Source organism: Hydra vulgaris, chromosome 04 (genome assembly GCF_038396675.1).
Source record: "Hydra vulgaris chromosome 04, alternate assembly HydraT2T_AEP".
NCBI lineage: Eukaryota > Metazoa > Cnidaria > Hydrozoa > Anthoathecata > Hydridae > Hydra > Hydra vulgaris.
In genome coordinates, this window is record NC_088923.1 from 16,780,284 (window position 1) to 16,800,369 (window position 20,086).

A 20,086-nucleotide genomic window follows, 5' to 3' on the forward strand; every position below is an offset into this window, starting at 1 on the left:
ATTAATTAGTAAGCGATGTAGTAAGTAAATTAGTAATAGTAAGTAAAAATAGTAAGTAAAAAGCGATGTAGTAAGTAAATTAATTAGTAAGCGATGATTAGTAAGCGATAATTAGTAAGGATAATTTTTGCTTTGTCATTTTTATATTCATCAGTATATGTGTGAGTTTGATAATGTTCGGATAATATATGTCATTTACCAAGCGGAGTTTTATAAAGTCAAAAACTTCTGCTTTGCTTAGTTACGTTTAGTTAAGTGCATTCATTTTATTCAGAAAAATTCATTTGTTTATTACATACTAAATGTAGTGTTAATGTTGAACAATAAAAGTTTTTTTCTTTTTTTTTCTTTTTCTTTTTTATACCTGTTTTAAAATGCCTATTTATTTTTATCAAACCTCATAAACAACAAAGTTATTTAACAATTTTCAACATACTGCCTCAAAAGTATTTCTACTAATCCGTCATTAGTTATTGACGGGAAGCATAAAAGCTGTTCTGTAACAATTGTTTGATATTTTTTGAAGATTTTTTAACTTTAATTAGAATAAAAATAATATAAAGATAAAATTACCGTTTTCTAAAAATTAAAAATTAAGTTTACTTATTTACAGTATTGAAGCAACGTTAAATAGTTTTAACCATTAGTTTTGGTTAGGTTGTAACTCGGTTTAGACTGATCAAACATAAAGAGTTTACTTAATTTTAAACGTTTTTGAAGCAATAGAAAACAAAAATATTGTTATAAATATTATGAAGAGAGGGAATAATAACATAATATAAACAATCCTAAACAGCTAGCTTTTTTGTTTCCTTTTCAATAGCATTTTAATTATTTGAAAACTTTATATAAGAGACCTCTCATTAAGAGTAAATGTTTTGTTGCCGCCAGAGTTAGTTCCAAAATACTAGCAGAAAATATTCAAAGACAAACATTTGAGGAACAACAAAGCGATAAGCAAACAAAGTGACGTAGTCAAACTAATTGAATCAGTTATTTCAGAAACCCCGTAAATCACACTTTCTTGTTCTGTTTTAAGATAATATATTTTCACCAAACATTCAAGTCTGTGATGCGTACAAAATAAAAATCTAAAATAAAAACAAAATAAAAGTTTTATTTCAATTTTGAAAATAGTTTAAAATTGTTATCTTGGCAATAATCACATCGTGTAAGAATTTTCTTGCGGTTAGCTTGCAGTTGGAGTTTTCGAACTTTATCGGTTCAATTGAACACAACCATAAGTAGATTAAAAGTAAGTATATAACATTAATAACATTTCTTAGGCATAGTAAAGAAACAAATTTACTAATCGAAGCTATGAAACAACAACAGCGACAACAGCTGGCACTGATAAACTAGAGTTTGTTTGTGTATTATAAATAGGTTACTTTCAGATATGGGCAAACTTTAAACTTTAAAATGTTCATTCTGTTTTTAAATAATGAAGTGTAAATGTTTTTCCTAAAAAAAATTCGAAAAAGTAATCTAAATCGAAAATGTTTCACAAAGTTGATGCTTTATAAAAAAAATTTTAAAAATGCAAAAATGTGTTTTGACGTTAAAACAAAACAAAATTTTAAACGATTATTATTAAAATATTAACGATTTTTTAGATTCTTCCTTATCTTATTAAATTGAAGTAATCTATTTTCACATTTTGTTTACCTTAGTTATGCGTCTGGAAAACAGTTCCAAACAAACGACTAAATGCAAAACTCATTCTGAAACTATCTGGTTAAAAGCTCCAAAATTAAACCAATTTGTCAATTTGTTTCAAAATTTAACTACTCAAGTTCTCAACCATCTACCCCCTCCCTTCCGCTTTTCTCGTAATAAACTAAGTAAGTAATATATAAGATAAATAAATATATATTTCATCATTTTCTTTTTTTTTTTTTATAATTTATTCACCAAATAATATTTTTGTCTTATCAAGTCAATCTGTAAACACTTGGTGTTAAATAAACGTTGTTAAGTTTCATTTAAACTTGCGATGTCAGATGACGATGTTACAAAACCATTTTGTAACATCGTCAGGTCTTTACCGTTGATAATGTTAAACTTTAAAGTTAGAAACACATTATAAATGTTTTCTTAATTAAAACAAGTTTTAACAGCTTATCTGCATTATTTCTGTTCTTTGTAAGAAATACTTTACTTTTCAGATAAGCATTAACGCAACTAAATGTTTTCTGACAATTTCAAGAATATACTTTAAAGAGAGTGTAGGCGGAATTAATAATGCTGGTATTTTTAATTTTACAAAGATCTATTATTTCATGTTTTAATTAAGTTATATTTTTTACGTATTGAAATATAGAACTTTGATGAAGGAAGTACGATGCTCGGTGAGGGATCTTCAGTTATTGAATTTAACTTGATAAATAAACTATAAACATGCTTGTTGAAGGGGAACTTAAATCCTCTAGAAATTTGTTCTTTTTAAGTTTATTTGATTCAATTGATTTTGTTGATAATATTTTGACATTTGAACCTTTTTTTTTTGCAATTGAATAAATATTTCTGTTGTCACAGAGGAGGGTTTACGAAGGTAACGATTGTTGAAATATTTTTCTGCAATTTTTAACTTTTTATTTTATATTTATATTATTTTTTTTTATTGTTAAATCTAATAAATTGTTTATATTTTATTATATTTTATATTATTCTCACATACAGTTTTATTTTACTAATTATATAAAAAATCGGAAAATGTACCTTAATTTTGCACTTAGAGTTGGCTGCGAAGATTTTTTTTAGCATTAACATATGAAAAAAGTTTAGTACACGTCTGCGTTACTTATTTTAGAAACATTGTCAAATCCATGCAGTCGTTTTAAAACGATTTTTGTAGCAAATCTATAAATATCTTATGGAATTAGAGTATGGATTGTATCTAGTAAACGTTTTAAAGTCAAAAACAAACCCGCATATTAAGTAAACACTATGTTTGTGAGTGTTTTTGTATGTAAGCAAGATTTTTATCAATTTTTATATAAAAATATATTTATTTTATTCGAAAAGATTTATAAATAAAATTTTTAAATAGTTTATTAAAGAGTTATTCTAAATATCTTGATTTATTCACAGATTTATTCAAATACTTATTTTAAATCTGGTCGATGTAATTTTATTTAAGCCTTAGATTACGTTTCAAATTAAAAAGTAAAATTTCATTGGTTCAAATAGCAAGTTAATTTTCATTGGTTCAAATCCTTAACAACTTAATTACTTCTGTTATTTAAAAACAACGATTATTAAACTATAGATACACCAGCGCTTAACGTTGTCCATTCACTTTGAACAGTGCAAATAATAACAAGCCTTTTTGCATATTTACTTAATATTTCACGCGGCTATATGAACAATCAGACAAGCTCACGAGTATGCTCTATTAAATAGAAGTTATATTATGCAAAAAAAAAATTTTTTAATGCAAAATATTTGTTTTAAGATTGAAAACAAAATAAGTGAAAATAAAAGATTGGATAAAACTTTCTTTAAGGTATTTTTAAATTTTAATATGTATTTAACTGAAAGCCGAAATTAGTTTTTAACAGTATAATTAGTATAACTTATGACTTCAGTATAATTATTATTTTACAGTAACTAAATAATGAATTATAAATAAAATACGAAAAACAATACTCACATGTAAATATTTAAATATAACACACTGAAATTCTCCTACTGCCCCGGTAGCATCTAATACGGCAGTAAAGTAATTTTTCCTCCTAATAACTGAATCAAACCAAATATTTTTTGGAGCTGTTTTTTTCTTCAAACAAAAGGCAATCTAGAACTTATTGTTCTCCGAACTTTTGTATGTTAATACCTAATTCATTTAACAATGGTTTGATAAAAACTGCGCTCTTCAAAATTAATAGCCATATAAAGTTAACCACCTCCTCTAAACGAGAGGGTGTAAACTTTACATGGATATAATTACTGAACATAATAACATTTTTTTTATAAAATGTTTAATCCTTGAATAAATTTTCATATATGGTAGGAAATTAGAAAATTTGTTTTCAAAACACAAACTCCCATTTTTAAACAAGGTGGTTACTGATTTTGGTTACTTTATTTTAAACCTTAATTTTTCTTTGCTATACTCTTATGATAGTAATAAAATTATATTGACTTAACTCTAAAACTCAACTCTAAGTACATCGATATATCTATTTTTGTTCTCATCCAGGCTCATATAACATCGTTATATAGCATACGTATGAATATAAAAATGTTTAAAATTTACAACTTATCTGGAAGTTAATTTGAATAATATTATATTTTAGAAATGCCCCTATTTAGAGTAACTCAATAAAAGAAGAATGTTATTGAAAATTATTTCAAACATTAAATGAATTTTACTTTATCTTGCTGATTTTTTTTCTCAGTGACTGAGACAAAAAAATCAAAAAGGTAAATTAAAATGTTCATCAACTGTTGATGATACGTTGATGATACGTTAATGATACGTTCAGAAAAACATTTCATAGTTATTTAGATCTGTCTTTACTACTATATTAATAAAAGTTTCTAATTCCCGCAAATTTTATTCCCATTATTATATTGTGACATTAAAAATTGGTATTTAAAAAGATGTCATTTTATGAATGACCCCAAATTGTATGATGCGTAGGATTGTGATAAGATGAAGCAGGTTTCATGGTAAATAAAATATATTAAAAACATAAAAAACTGTAACCGAGTGATCTCTTTTTGCTATGAAACGCATGAAAACGTATCCTCGATAAATATCAAATAATAAATGTTTTAATTATATTATGGCACTACATAATTGTAAAAATAGAAAAAATACAATCTATATCATTAATGTTAATGCATCCATATTATTAATATTACACTCTGCGTAATGAGTGTTACTATTCATGTGATTAATGTTACACTCCATATAGTTGATTAATATTACAATTCCTCTGATTAATGATAATATATCCATATGAATCATGGTATCCTATGTTATCCATTATAGTATTCATAATCATATGATATCATTATAGTTAATACATCCATATGATTAGAGTTACCAGATGGAGAATAGAGTGCCGAAGCTATAAAAATAAAGATTTTTACTGTGTTTTCTTTTGTAAAATCCGGACATCTGGCAACACTACGTATAATTATTGTTAATGCATCCATATAGTTAATAATATTTGTGTCAATAGAATCCATAAGATTAATGTTAGGTTTTTATTTATTTTTTTTATTTGATTTATTTAACTTTTATTTCGCTGATTAAACAATATTACAATTTTTCATATAAAATAAATAACATCGTAAACATAAAAAACCTTTATAAAAAACGTTTTTAATCTTTTTAATTTATAATATATATATACTGTTATAATCAGTCAGGGACTCAAAGAAGGTAAGGATGATGCGTTTATCATCACAACCTTTTCATAAAGCCCCTTTAGTCACTATTGAAATAAAAATAAAAAACACTTTAATTTTTAAAGAAAAATAAAAAATTTAATAAAATTAAAACACATAAAAATAAAAAATAAAAAAATAAATAAAAAGAAAAAAATAAAAAAATCTGAAAACAAATACTGTAAACTATAATATATATGTCAGGAATTAAGGAGATGCATTTTAGTTTGTTGTTTAAACAATGAAATGCTTTTTAGGTCTTTAATATTTTTATTTTGGAAACGATTCCATATTGATGGACCTCGGTTGGTAATCAGAAAACTTGACTGCTGTGATTTAATTTTTCCTAGTTGATAGTCGTTCCTGGTATTTGAACGCAGATTATATTTTTCAGAAAATGATATAAGAAAGTTATCTGAAAAAAACGCTTGGTAGAAGATTGTTTTTATATTTATACATAAAAATTAATATCTGTAATGTGTTAAGTTTCTCAATATCTAGAACCATCATGCTTTTCATCACTGGGGCCGGGTTTACTAACCTATTTAAATAATTAATTGCTTTGCATGCTTGCATGCAGCTTCCAAAATATCTTTCTTGCTTTCTAAATTATCTTTTCGAAGGAAAGCCAATACATCCCTAACTAGGACAATGCTTTAATGCCCTCTGATCAAAAACTTAGATTTTGTATTTTTATGGTAAAATCTTATTGTCAAATATCATTTAAAACCTTTTAACTAAATATTAAGTTTTCATTAAGACTTGAAAAAGAAATAAAAAAATCAAGTTATTAAATTGTGATTCAAATCAACTATAACTCAACTACTGCGAGGTAAAAGATAAAAGCAACAACAACAAAAATTTAAAAAAGTTTGTATTTTCTTTCAAGATGGTTTCAAGCAACGAAACTTATGCTTTTTAAATATTAAAATTAGCAGAAAAGACTATAGCAAATTAAAAAACAATTATTTTAAAAAAATAGGTAAAATGTATATTTAAGTTTTTAAGTTCTTAAATAAATGTTAATACTTTATGTAGAAATTTTTGACTATGAAATAGATTTTAGATTTTTTAATTTGATTTGATTTAAATTTTTTTGAATATAATCAAACCGTGCAATCGAGCACAAAACGTAAACCTGGGTCTCAAAAGAAGCGTATTTTCATAGAGATTTTAAAAATGTTATTCATTTGTAATAAATATTAGTTTTTTTTGTTTTATTACTGAATATCATTCTGTTGAAATTTTTTTAAGAGCCTTTATCATTTTTTTCACATATTTTTTTTGTAATTATATTTTAATTAAAAATTTTTATCTTTTCTAAAATCTCTATGAAAATACGCTTCTTTTGAGACCCAGGTTGACATACTTTTGAATAACTTTTTTTTCGACAATATTAGGGACTTTACCTTAAATACTAAAGATTTGAACCCAAATATCTTTACAACTTGACGTGATGGTGAAAAATGGTTTGCATATTTGAAATCAGCATATTTAATTTGTTTTAAAAAACCACCTAGTTAACAAGATATGCACAATAAAATTTTATTTGCTTATCAGTGTAATCTAATCAAATTCGATTAGAATCAAAGATCGCAGTGCCATGAGAGGGAGTTGTAAGGGGCTTTAGTCCCCCCCCACTTTTTTTTTGTTTTGTTTCAAATAAAGCATAAAATGTAAAAATGCAACCCCTTTGATTACATTTTGATTATATTGTTTTTTTGCCTTGGTATGCAATAAACAAAATAAATAAATTAAAAGCTTACAATTAACATAAATTATAAGCTAATACTTTTAGATAAATTTTAAAAAGTGCAAACTGATTTAGATTTTTCTAGCTTGCGCAACGAGTTTTATATCTGTCTCGATTATACAACTAGTAACATTAATTTTAACTAATTATCCTAATTATTACTCAAAGTCATTTTTGTAGAGACGCAGCAAATAGAGCATAGATTGAAAAAAGTTTAGATTGGGGGTATGTTTCACTCATAAATTATTGATATAATCTCTACGTATATGCACTTTATGCCTATGTACAACTTTTATATTGCATTTTATTACACTTTTTACTTTTTGATGAATATATCCATTAAAGTAAAAGTAAAGTAAAAACAAGATTCGATATGAGTAACGCGTATCGAATATTGTCTACACATATTGATGTACAATAACTTGAGTTTGACAGTTAAGCCATAGTGTTATGACAATCATAAATGTATAAAAAAGAAAAAAAATGATATATTATTTTCTAATGTACAGATTCACCAATTATAGCCAGCAACCGCCCTCTTCAAAAAATTTATTAAGTTTGCAGTGTGTCATTCAGTTTTATAAAAATAAATGTTAACATGTGTAATTTTTTAAATTTATTTTATTTATTTTTTCTTCTTCAGATATACCATATAAAGATACATTTATTATCGTGAAAAAAAAAAAAAAAATATGTACAAAATTATTACGTATCAGATTGATAAAAATACATTGATATAATATTGATACAAACTTTAATATAAATTTTGGCATAATAACTATTATACATGTTTATTTTTCCAAGCTATAATATCTAAAAAATGAAATAAAAAAAGATTCAGCATTTTAGGTATAAAACTCCACAAAAAAAAAAATCATTTCGCAGGTTCCCTAAATAGCGCCATTTGGCGTATTAGGTATATATATATGTAGAAAATAAAACGTCGTGATTTTCAATACTTTAAGTTTTATGTTATTGCAATCATCAGGTGAAATATAATTTTATCGTTAAAATAATTATACACAAATGGAACTAGTTACGTAAAACTAAACATAAAAAAATATATTTTTATGTATAATATTTTATGTATAATATTATGTATAATATGTACAATATATTTTTATGTATAAAAAATATATTTTTATTAACTAGTTTGCAACTAGTTCCATTTTATAGTTCAAAATTGTGAAAATCACGTAGATTCATTTTCTACATATATATATATATATATATATATATATATATATATATATATATATATATATATATATATATATATATATATATATATATATATATATATATATATATATATATATATATATATATATATATATAGACCACACTTTTTGGGTGATTGAGGTAACACAATTTTATTATAGTGACAATACACAACTACAAAGATTACATCACATTATTTTGATCTATCGGTAGAAAAAAAGCTCAAACAATCATTTAAAAATAAAATAAAGTTTAAAGTAACGATTAAGTATTTATTTAAAATTTAAATATTGAAATCATTGGTTTTAACACGATGAGTTATTATACAACAGGCCAGTTATTATGCAACACGCAAACAAAGGAAGGATTAAAGCTGTTTTTTGTTTTAAAAAATGGAAAATAATAATTAATAAATCTTGCAATAATCTGATAAAATATACTGTTGCTATCCCACGCAACAATAAAAAAAGTAAGAAAAAAAAAAAAAATTGAATAAAGTTATTGAATGACTAATTAGATCTTATAAATAATTAAATAGTTAGAACTTATTTTGAATGCATAATCATTACAATTAAAATATAATTAATCTTTCCATCATTTTAAAATTGTTTTTAAAAATTTTTTTCCTCATTTATTTGTCTACATATAAAAAATGTTTAACAGAACTATAAAATTAAAGGTTAAACGTTGTAACAATGATGAAGAAAACGAAGTAGCTGTAATTTTAATGCAGCCGTATTAACTTTGGAATGTTTAAGAACTAAGAAAGATAAATATTAGAGTGCGAAAAATGTTCTGAAAGTTTAGATTTCTTGTAAACTATTATAGTTCAAATACAGGTATTTTAATGCATATATATATATATATATATATATATATATATATATATATATATATATATATATATATATGCATATATAATATATATATGCAGTATATATATATATATATATATATATATATATATATATATATATATATATATATATATATATATATATATGCATATATATATATATATATATATATATATATATATATATATATATATATGCATATATATATATATATATATATATATATATATATATATATATATATATATATATATATATATATATATATATATACATATATAATACTACAAAACATTTTAAATTATTTATCAAAACTAATTATTAGCAAAAAAATTTAGAGGGCCTTAAACATGTAAACAAAATTAAAGCCTTATCCCAAAACGCCACAGTTTTGTAAAATTACTTATATTTAGAGAGAATTAAAAAAAAAAAAAAAAAGCGCTATTTTCTACTTTACTTGGTTTACGGTATGATAATGATTGCGGTAATTAAGGACCAAGGAAGCTTTGTCCCCTTCTTTGTCCCACTTACATTTTTTTACATATAAAATATAATTTATAATTTACATATTAAATATAATTTTTTTTTTTTTGTCTAACCACACACAACCCGCAAACACACACTCCAGATTAAAACCAGCGCGAGATCTATGTAAAAATAAATATGACATAGCTACCATACTCAGCACGTCATGAATACAATAAAAAAAAAAAAATTAACAAACTTTTGAATTTGTGACGGAAGATGGAGTTACCGGAAAAGGTTGGGGTGACCGGAAAAGATTTATCCGCACACACCATCTTATAAATTTTTTGTTTAAAAACAAAAACAAAAACGCTTTTACTAAAAAAGATATAATTGGCTTAAAGATTAATAATTTTATGTTTTTGGCTCGTTTTAGTTAGTAAAAACATTACTTTATTTAATATTCTGTGAAAAATAGTTATTAGGAGATATGTTATTGCTTTAAAAATTTTACAAAAATGAAAAAATATTTGAGTAAACTTGTAAATAAATAGGTATTATATATTTTCATTAAAATATAATAAATAATATACATATATATCTATATATATATCTCTATATATATATATCTTTCTATATTTATATATATATATATATATATATATATATATATATATATATATATATATATATATATATATATATATATATATATATATATCTATATATCTATATATATATAGGTATATATATATATATATAAATATATATATATATATATATATATATATATATATATGTATATATATATATATATATATATATATATATATATATATAGATATATAGATATATATAGATATTAAACTTCCATTTGGTATCTGCTATGTAGTAGTTACTTAAGTTTTTTTTTTATGGTTTGTTATGAATTTCTAAAGTGAAATATATATATATATATATATATATATATATATATATATATATATTAAATTACATATATATATATATATATATATCTATATATCTATATATATATAGGTATATATATATATATATATAAATATATATATATATATATATATATATATATATATATATATATATATATATATATATATATATATATATATATATATATATATATATATATATAGATATAGATATAGATATAGATATATAGATATATAGATATATAGATATATAGATATATATAGATATTAAACTTCCATTTGGTATCTGCTATGTAGTAGTTACTTAAGTTTTTTTTTTATGGTTTGTTATGAATTTCTAAAGTGAAACAGCTCTCAGTTAGAGAAAATAATCTCCGCAATAAATTTCTGACCTTATAATATATTTATTGAAATCATATTGGTACAATACATTTAACACAAAGGTTTCACCATAGCAACATGGAAACAAGCTTGGAAAAAAGTTGCCCGACCTCAGTTAATTTTAGGTTGGTATTGCCAAATGCCAATTCTATTTCTGCATTTGGCAATGATGACCTAACTGTCCACCTAGAAGTGTTTGAGGTCGGCAAAAAATCACCGACCTTATTTCTATGTTTTATGGTAAAACCATAATCAGTGTCAGTTTTATGAAAAGAGGAGGGGCGCTAGACAAAAAAAGAGTTTAAATAAGTTTTTATATTTTATATTATGTTTTATACTTCATTTAAAAAAAATTTAGAAAAAAAAATTTCTTAAATTTTTAAAAAAGAATTTTTTTTTTTTTTTTCTTTTTCACACTATCACTACGCTACACACTAGCAGGGTTCGTACTGTACTTGGAAAACCTGGAAAATTAGTTAATTTAGGCTAAAGTCATGGAAAACCTGGAAAAGTCAGGGAAGTTATTTTTTTTCAGGGAATTCTGATTGAGAAGTTACTTGTTTTACAATTAAGCTATTATGTTTTTGTTGGTGCTACCCATTTTTTTTCCTGAAACTTATGTTTTTCTTAATGTTTATTCTTAGTCATCTTTAATAATAATATTCATACTAACTTGTATAAAAAGATCCAACTGAGCTAATAGCTAAGTTTTATAAGTTTTGTCATTCAAAGCATGTACAATTTTAGCATTTCCATTACAGTAGATAGTAATTTTAAACATTTTATAAAAAAAATTGTTAAAAATGGTCAGGAAAATTCATCTGAATTTTCAAAAAAGTCAGTGAAAAGTCAGGGAATTTTTTATAAATATTTGACTACGACCCCTGACTAGCTACACTACACGCTAGCTATACTACACACTAGCTATCTATTTATTTATTAGAATAAGAAAAAATAAATCTTAAACTGGAACTTTGTTTTTTGTTTGTTCAATGTAGTTTGCACAAAAATTTTAACTTTTCTAATCAATATCTAAAAATAGAAAAGAGAAGAAAGTGTTCATAAAAAAAATTCATTAGTTATATTTATATTTATGAAAAAATTTCAATATTTGTATTCATATTTATGAATATAATTTTTTTTGTAAGAGCCGTATTGCTCCCGTAAACCACTTTAGTAGTGAAGAATGTGGGCAAGAGTGAGAGCTGAAGCTCTCACCTACCACCGAGGCCTATCTATCTATTTATCTTTTTATCTATCTATCTTTATATATATATATATATAATATATATATATATATATATATATATATATATATATATATATATATATATATATTAACCCTCAGAATTAAAAAAAATGTAGTCAGCAATAATTATTGTCAACCTTAATCTGTTAGAAGTCAGCTAAAAATATTTACATAAATGAAAAAGTTATTTCATATTTGATATAATGCCAATTAAAAAACCAGTTTCTTGTGTTAAAACAGCATACAAAGAGGCAGCTGTGCAGCTATTATCTTATAAGAAGCTGAGCCTAGTTTACCAATATAGATGTTTTGAGGAAATTAAAGACATGTTATCACTGTATCAAATTATTGAATTAGGCACCATGATGCGGTAGAGGATCTAAAGTCTAAAAGCAAGGCATCCAACAAAGCAAAAATCTAAAGTCATGTTTTATAGGATATCTTTCTGGACTTACTTTTCTAAAGTACAGTGAAAAGAAAGAGAGAGAGAGAAAGCTACAAAACTGTCCAGATAGTGGTGTTGCAGGCATATAACAAGAATACTCAAACCTTAAGAGCAAAATTGAAAAACCAGTTTCTTGCACTAAAAAACATACAAATAGACAGCTAAGCAACTACAACCTGCTGAAAAAGTAAGTCTTGTTTACAAATGTAGAAACTTTGAGGTAATTAAGGACAATTTAAAACTGTCTTGTGTGTATATATATATATATATATATATATATATATATATATATATATATATATATATATATATATATATATATATATATATATATATATATATATATATATATACACTTTATTCCATAATTAAAATCACTTTATTCCATAATTAAAACCACTTTATTATAAAATACATATACTTAAAAAAATTGCCCAAGTATGACACAGGAAAGTATGACCTGAATTGAAATTACTAGCAAAACAATTAAAAATGTTAAAAGATATTTAGATCTTAAAAAATCTAATAAAGAAATTCAAGAATTAACCAACTTATCCTACAGCTGTGTACATAAATTATTTAAAAAAATTAATAATGGCTTAACAGATAAAGAAATATTAGGTGCCAAAAGAGGGCCGAAATTTAAGGATAACAGTATAATAAAAATTGAAATAGTCACATATTTAAATAATAACAGTAGTTATGTTCAGCAAGAAATTGTAGAAAATTTAAATAATATTGGAATCAATCGCTCACAAAGTTATGTAAGTATAATTTAAAAAATAAATGGATATACTAGAAAGAGGCTTACTAAAGTACCAATAGAAAGAAATTCTCTGAAAATTTTAAACGCCAGGCAATTATTTGCAAGAGAATTAGCAAACTATAATTATGACCAATTAGTATTTTTAGATGAAACAGGTTTTAACCTGCACACCACTACTAATTATGGATATTCATTGGTAAATCAAAAAGCATATGTTACTGTCCCAGCCAGCAAACGTGTAAATATGAGCTTGATGATGGTTATTAATATTAATGGAATAGTTTCTTATGATTTAAATGATGGTGCTTATAGTTCAGAAAGATTTAAAATGTTATTACACAAAATCTTATTCCATATTTCAGAAGCAATCCAAATCACGTTCTTATCATGGATAATTGTAAATTTCATCGCAGCAGAGATGTGTTGAGATTATTAAATGAAAATTGGATTATATTCAAGTTTTACCTGCCTATTCTCCCCAATTGAATCCCATAGAGGAAGTTTTTGGTGAAATAAAAACAACTTATAAGAGAATGAAACCATTGGCAAAAACAAGAAACACGATAAAAGAGCGCATTTGCTATCTACTAGACACCCGATCAGGTAGTTTTAGTAATTTTTACGAGCATCTGAGGCAATATTTATTGTCTAGAAATTCTTTCATCTAAAAATAAATATTGAACTTGAAAATATTTGTGGAAAACGTTTTTTATAATTTTTCATAATTTATTTGTTTTATAAAATAAAGTATTTATAATCTTGTAATAAGATGGTTTTAATTATGGAATAAAGTGATTTTAATTACGGAATAAAGTGATTTTAATTATGGAATATAGTGGTTTTAGTTATGGAATAAAATGGTTCAGATTGTGGAATAAAGTGATTTTAATTATGGATTTCATGGGAGGTCTGCCATCTGAAAACCTCTGCTCTCAACACCAAAAAATGTAAAGTGTTTAAGTGGTGTAAAAACACTCAAAGATGGTCTATAGGAGAATGTGATATTCTCTGATGAATCATCATTTACTTTATTTCTGATCTCTTGCTGGGTTTACATCTAGAGGCAGCCTAATAAAACATTTGAACCAGACTGCCTTCTTCCTATTGCAGGGTGGCCACATAGAAGTGTCATGGAAATCATTACCCCTCCCCCCAATTAAATTCTGGGTAAGGATAGGAAGAGCTCATAAACTATGGATAATGATCTTCTTAGTGGATATTTTTATGATGCTATCATAAAAATATCTGCATATACATTAACATGATCTGCATAAAACCAGTTAACACCATGGTAGGCATCTGATCGTGAAAAATTGCTTATTAAAATAAAAATTCTTAAAATGTCCTTTTATACTGGAAAAGCCTTAGCAAAGCTAAAGACCCAAACGTGCATTGTATGATATACTGGTATATCATCATGAGGACAAACTTCTCAAGCAGAGTTGGAAAATTTCAGGGATATTGCATGTCCTTTGAAATAGTATTTGGTGGTAAAGACAAGTTTAAAGAAGAATGCATTACTATGCTGGTCAAAATTGTTAAAAAATTGCAAGAAGTCCTTTGAAGTACATAGTAGTGCGAAATGCAACATGTCTATCCCCAAATAATATAGTTAACAAAAAAGAATCTGGGTTTGCTCATTTTGGCCAGCTGGTTAATATATTGTATAGATCCAGGTTGATGTCTGTCCAAAGAGCTGATTTTGGCAAAGATCAGTTTGATGACTTTACAAAATCTGTTGTAACTAGAAAAAGGAACAGTTTAGCTAAAACAACAAAGCAGGTGTTCATAATTTCACAATCACTAATAAATTGAAAAAAATTGTAAGTTTGCTCAATTTTAATATGTGCGATATTTGGATAAAAATATCGCACATATTAAAAAAGGAAAAATGTCGCACATATTAAAAAAGGAAAAATGTTCTACTAGAAAAGCAAAAAATAGAAAGCTCATCGTTTAAAAAATTATTGATGTGAGAAAGAGAAAAAAAGGCATTAAGTTGTGTATTGTTACTCTAAATGAAGAAATTAAGTGTTTAGCATTCAAGCAGAAAAATCTGATTCCATGGATTTGTTGATTAAATCTGATTCCATGGATTTGCTGGCTATTAGGGGAAAAGTAAAAGAAAAGCAAACTTATGTTAAACAGCTGAATAATTGATAAATTAGATGGAGATTTAAAAGTCATTTAATTTAATTTAAGTTTTAGTCATTTCATATCTTGAAAGAAAGTTTTTATTTTTATTACAGTAATTTACTGTACCAAAATTTACTGTACAAAAATTTACTGTACAAAAATTTACTGTATAAAAATTTACTGTACAAAAATATATACTAAAAAGTCTACTAAAAAAAACTTCTTTACTAAAGTAGTTTGATTTTTTAGTATATATTTTTGTACAAAATTTTTAACTGCATCACTTCAACCATTTAAACAAAAGATTGATATCAGTAATTCTTCCACACAAAAAAATATATTTAACAGTTATTTGTTATTCAGAAATCTGAAATGTTTCAAATAAAGTTATGTTACCCATTGTATTCTATTTATTCTATATGTGCATATTTGTTCATAAAAAAGATTATGTTTATTATTTATTTTTTTAACATATTTTTGGAAAAGTATATATTTTTTCATTTACACAATAGAAATTCTTTTTTAGAGATAAGGTTAAACACTTAGTGCTCACCATGCGCTCTTGTTGTTGTTACTTAGTTTCTAAAAAGATCTTGTACCTTTATTTTTAAAGTTACAATTGTCAAGTTTTTGTCAGTTATAATGCAAACATTTAAGCTTTTTTCAGACATGATTTCGAAACTTCTTAGCAATTAGATTTTTGTCTGCTTATTTTTTAGTGATGAAGCTACAATGGCTAAGTGCATGGCAAGCACTTGATATTTTACCCTAGTAATTTATCACAGAAATTTAGAAAAAGTCATCAAAAAATCACAGAATTTCATTTTTGAATTTGAGTGGTCACCCTGTACTGTAAAACATGGAGGGGATATCTGTGATGATCTGGGTAGGAATATCATTGAAATCCACTGGCCCAATTGTTTCCCTCCATAGAAGAATCATAGTTAGGATTATTGCATTCTATGGTCTGTCATTCTATGGAACTGTAGCCGGAAGGAAATGCAATATTCCAGTATAGTAATGCCCCTATCCACAGCTCAAGTAGTCTCCAAATGGTAAGTAGAAGGTTTTGATAAAGTACAGTAACTTGTCTGGCCACCACAGTCTCCAGACCTAAATATCATTAAGCATTTATGGTGCATTTAGTTTTTAAACATCAAAAAATATGATTTCTCTATATACTCTATTTTTACTAATTTTAAGAAATTTTCGTTAGTTTTTTAATACAGTTTTAAAAAATAAAATTTTTGTTGTTGTTGTAGTTGCAAGTATCAAAAATCTTTTGAAAATATCTTAAAAATAATAAAAATATAGTATTGAGAGAATTTGTATTTATTGATATTTATAAATCAAAATGTTAAAACACTCTGCTTATCAACACACTGTCCTCGTTAGAATCATGATAAATGTGATGGAAAAACTTTTTTCCATGATAATAATAATAATAACAATAAAAATATTTTCTAATATATCTAACATAGTTGTAGCAAGGACAGTGAGTTGATCAGCAGAATGCCTAAATAATGCAACTCCATGTTAAGTTAATGTCGATTTAATATAAGCTTTATCAATCAGCTTTATGAATTTACATTTGTAATTTAATTTGTGTATTTTAATACACAATTTAAATTGCAATATGTTTCATTTAATTTATTCAACATTTTATTTCATTAAAATATTTAAAACATTTTTCAAAAATTTTATACTATCTTGTGATCCGATTTTTGAAGTGATTCTTGTCACTGTTCTAATTCTTATTAATTTATAGTTATTGAAAATGCAACTGTACTGTGATCTGGATATAGCAAAGTATACGAATGCTCAAGTAATCAAATCAAATCAAATGTATTCTGAAATAGATTTTACATTTCATGTAATATTTACATATAGTACAAGTCCTAATTTTAAGTAAACACCATAATGAAAAAAAGAAAAAAAAAAACAGTTCAATACTTAAACGAAAAACTTTATGTAATAATAGTAAAGTAAAAAGTTTGATATATTTAGAACAAAATTTAATTTAGTTTTAAACATCTATCTAACATATAAGACTTTTATATACCTAATTAAAATATAGCAATAAAAGAAAAGTAGATTAAAATAATATACAGTTACAACATTATAAAAAATATAGTAATATAAGTATCAGTAATAATAATAGGCAGTAATAATAAAAACTCCGGTTATTGGTAATAATAATCAAAATAATAATAATAATACTAACGATGAAAATAACAATTCTATTAGTAATAATAATAATAACAAAAATAGCAATAATAATAATAATAATAATAATAATAATAGTAATAATAATAATAATAATAATAATAATAATAATAATAATAATAATAATAATATATATATATATATATATATATATATATATATATATATATATATATATATATATATATATATAACTGTAAAGTATAGTAAGTATTGTGTATTGAATGTATTTTTGTATTGTGTCCATTTTCATTTCATTTTTCGATGCTTTTTTTACTTAAAGTTTACAGTAATTCATAAAAAAATGGAAAAATAACAAGATTGATTATGGCTAGTTTTTGTGTGACAATTTTAAGCAAAAATGTTAATTGCTTTTTAGTATATAATGTACTAATGTATTGTAATGAATTGTAACAATATATTAAATAAACTATTATTTAAGCCAGTTTATTATTTAACTACCATTTAAAGTCACGATTAAAAATTAGAATTTATAATTTAAAATAATTTGTAAGACAATAGATGATTATTATATTTGAAAAGCTAAAAATCTGTAGCTCAATTAATTTAATTCAATTTTTTCGTATCATTAATATATTATTTAATATTCATGTATTTAAATCGATTGTTTATAAATAGAAATAAACAAAGATTATAAATTATTATAGACTTAAAGTATGTTTTAATTTAGATAAAATTATTGAAATAACTAAATAAATAATGGGACGTAGTTTTTACAACTGTTGTGGAACAGATTCATCAAATAATAATGAAAGTAAAAATACGCCGCAAAATAAATCTAAAAAGTCTAAATTGCAGTCTCACACTGTGCCGCAGTCTTACTCAAAAGAACCTGATTGTCGAAAATTAGATCCAAAATTAAACATGATTCATCCTTATACAATTCAACTTTTGACAGATATTGGCGAGCTTAAGTCGTATCAACATAATACAATTGAATATGACAAATTTCAACAAGACTTAAAAGTTCATGCTGATATATTAGCACGTCTAGAAAATCCAATGGCATTTCAATAGAAGATAAACGTTTTAATATTCTGCAATTTATATATTCTGCAATATACATTAAGTATAGTTTTACTATTGCACCTCTGAATTGAGAAAGATAGTTTCACTGAAAAAATTAAAATTTGCATTATCACTTATGATGTGAAAAAAATTTGATAGCAGTTTGATGCTAATGATCATATTGCATAAAGAAGTTGAAATGATTAAAAGTTTCAATTGAAGCATAATGGATTAAATTGTGTACCCTGTTTCGATTGTTTTTAATGATCATTATTTAAATAGAATTACTAGTCTTGCATATTTATTTACACACATTAACGATAACGATCAATAGTGCAATGGCGCAAACAAGTCATGGAAATAGTTCCAACACCTCTCCACTCTTTTTGGCTTTTTTTTTTTGACTAAACAAACACAATAATGAGTATGTTACTGTCAAAGCGTACTGTCATAAACTACAATATAAATTGATTACAGTGTTATACTACCTAATAAATATGATTACAACATATATGCAGTGAGAGTATGCATCAGGTACTAAAAGTTATAGTATTACAAACATGCAACTTGTGTTTTTGACAAAAACGTGCAATATAAGTTCTGTTACTAAAAATATGTGTTAGAAGTTGTTAAAAACTTATCAGTGGAGTTGAATTGCCAGTAACATGCAGTGGATTTTGTATTGTTAGACGACACAAGTTTTATTACCAAAAACATGCTATGGAAGATGTAGCTCTAATAGCGTGCAATATTGCGCTAATAGCGTGCAATAGTAGTAGTTCTATTTCCAGTAATATGTTACAGAAGTTATTAGTTACAATTAAAATATGCAACAAAGTAGAAACATTTAACACGAGCTTTATTACCAGTAACTATGACTACCCATTTTCTAACGAACTTATTTATTTTAATTTATTTGCTGTTGATCAATTAAATTTATAAACAAGGAAGCTAAGTTAAGTTTTAGGAAAAGTCATACCTAAAGTTCTGCTAAGGTTCCCCTAGTATCAATTTTAATATGGTAACTATGAATTATATTAGCAAATAATAAAATTAATCATGGGCTATGCAAATATGTACATATATATAAATATATATATAAAAAAATTTTTATATTGTTCATTGTTGAATAATCAGATGTTTTCCGCAGCAGGCTGTTGTAAGTAAAATGATTTTATATAAAAAAAACAACATTTTTTAAAAAT

At 24.4% G+C, this 20,086-nt stretch overlaps 1 long non-coding RNA gene across 5 annotated transcripts; it reads left to right on the forward strand.

The window, feature by feature from the left end:
- The first annotated feature begins 791 nt into the window (after nt 1-791).
- LOC124818093 (uncharacterized) lies at nt 792-20,086 on the forward strand. 5 transcript variants are annotated; one of them, XR_010638068.1, is made up of 3 exons: nt 820-1,255; nt 16,346-16,681; nt 18,544-20,086. It is a non-coding gene; the product is annotated as an uncharacterized LOC124818093 (long non-coding RNA). The 5 variants fall into 5 exon arrangements; XR_010638067.1 differs by lacking the exon at nt 820-1,255 and adding an exon at nt 12,636-12,911; XR_010638071.1 differs by lacking the exon at nt 16,346-16,681 and having other exon boundaries at nt 792-1,255.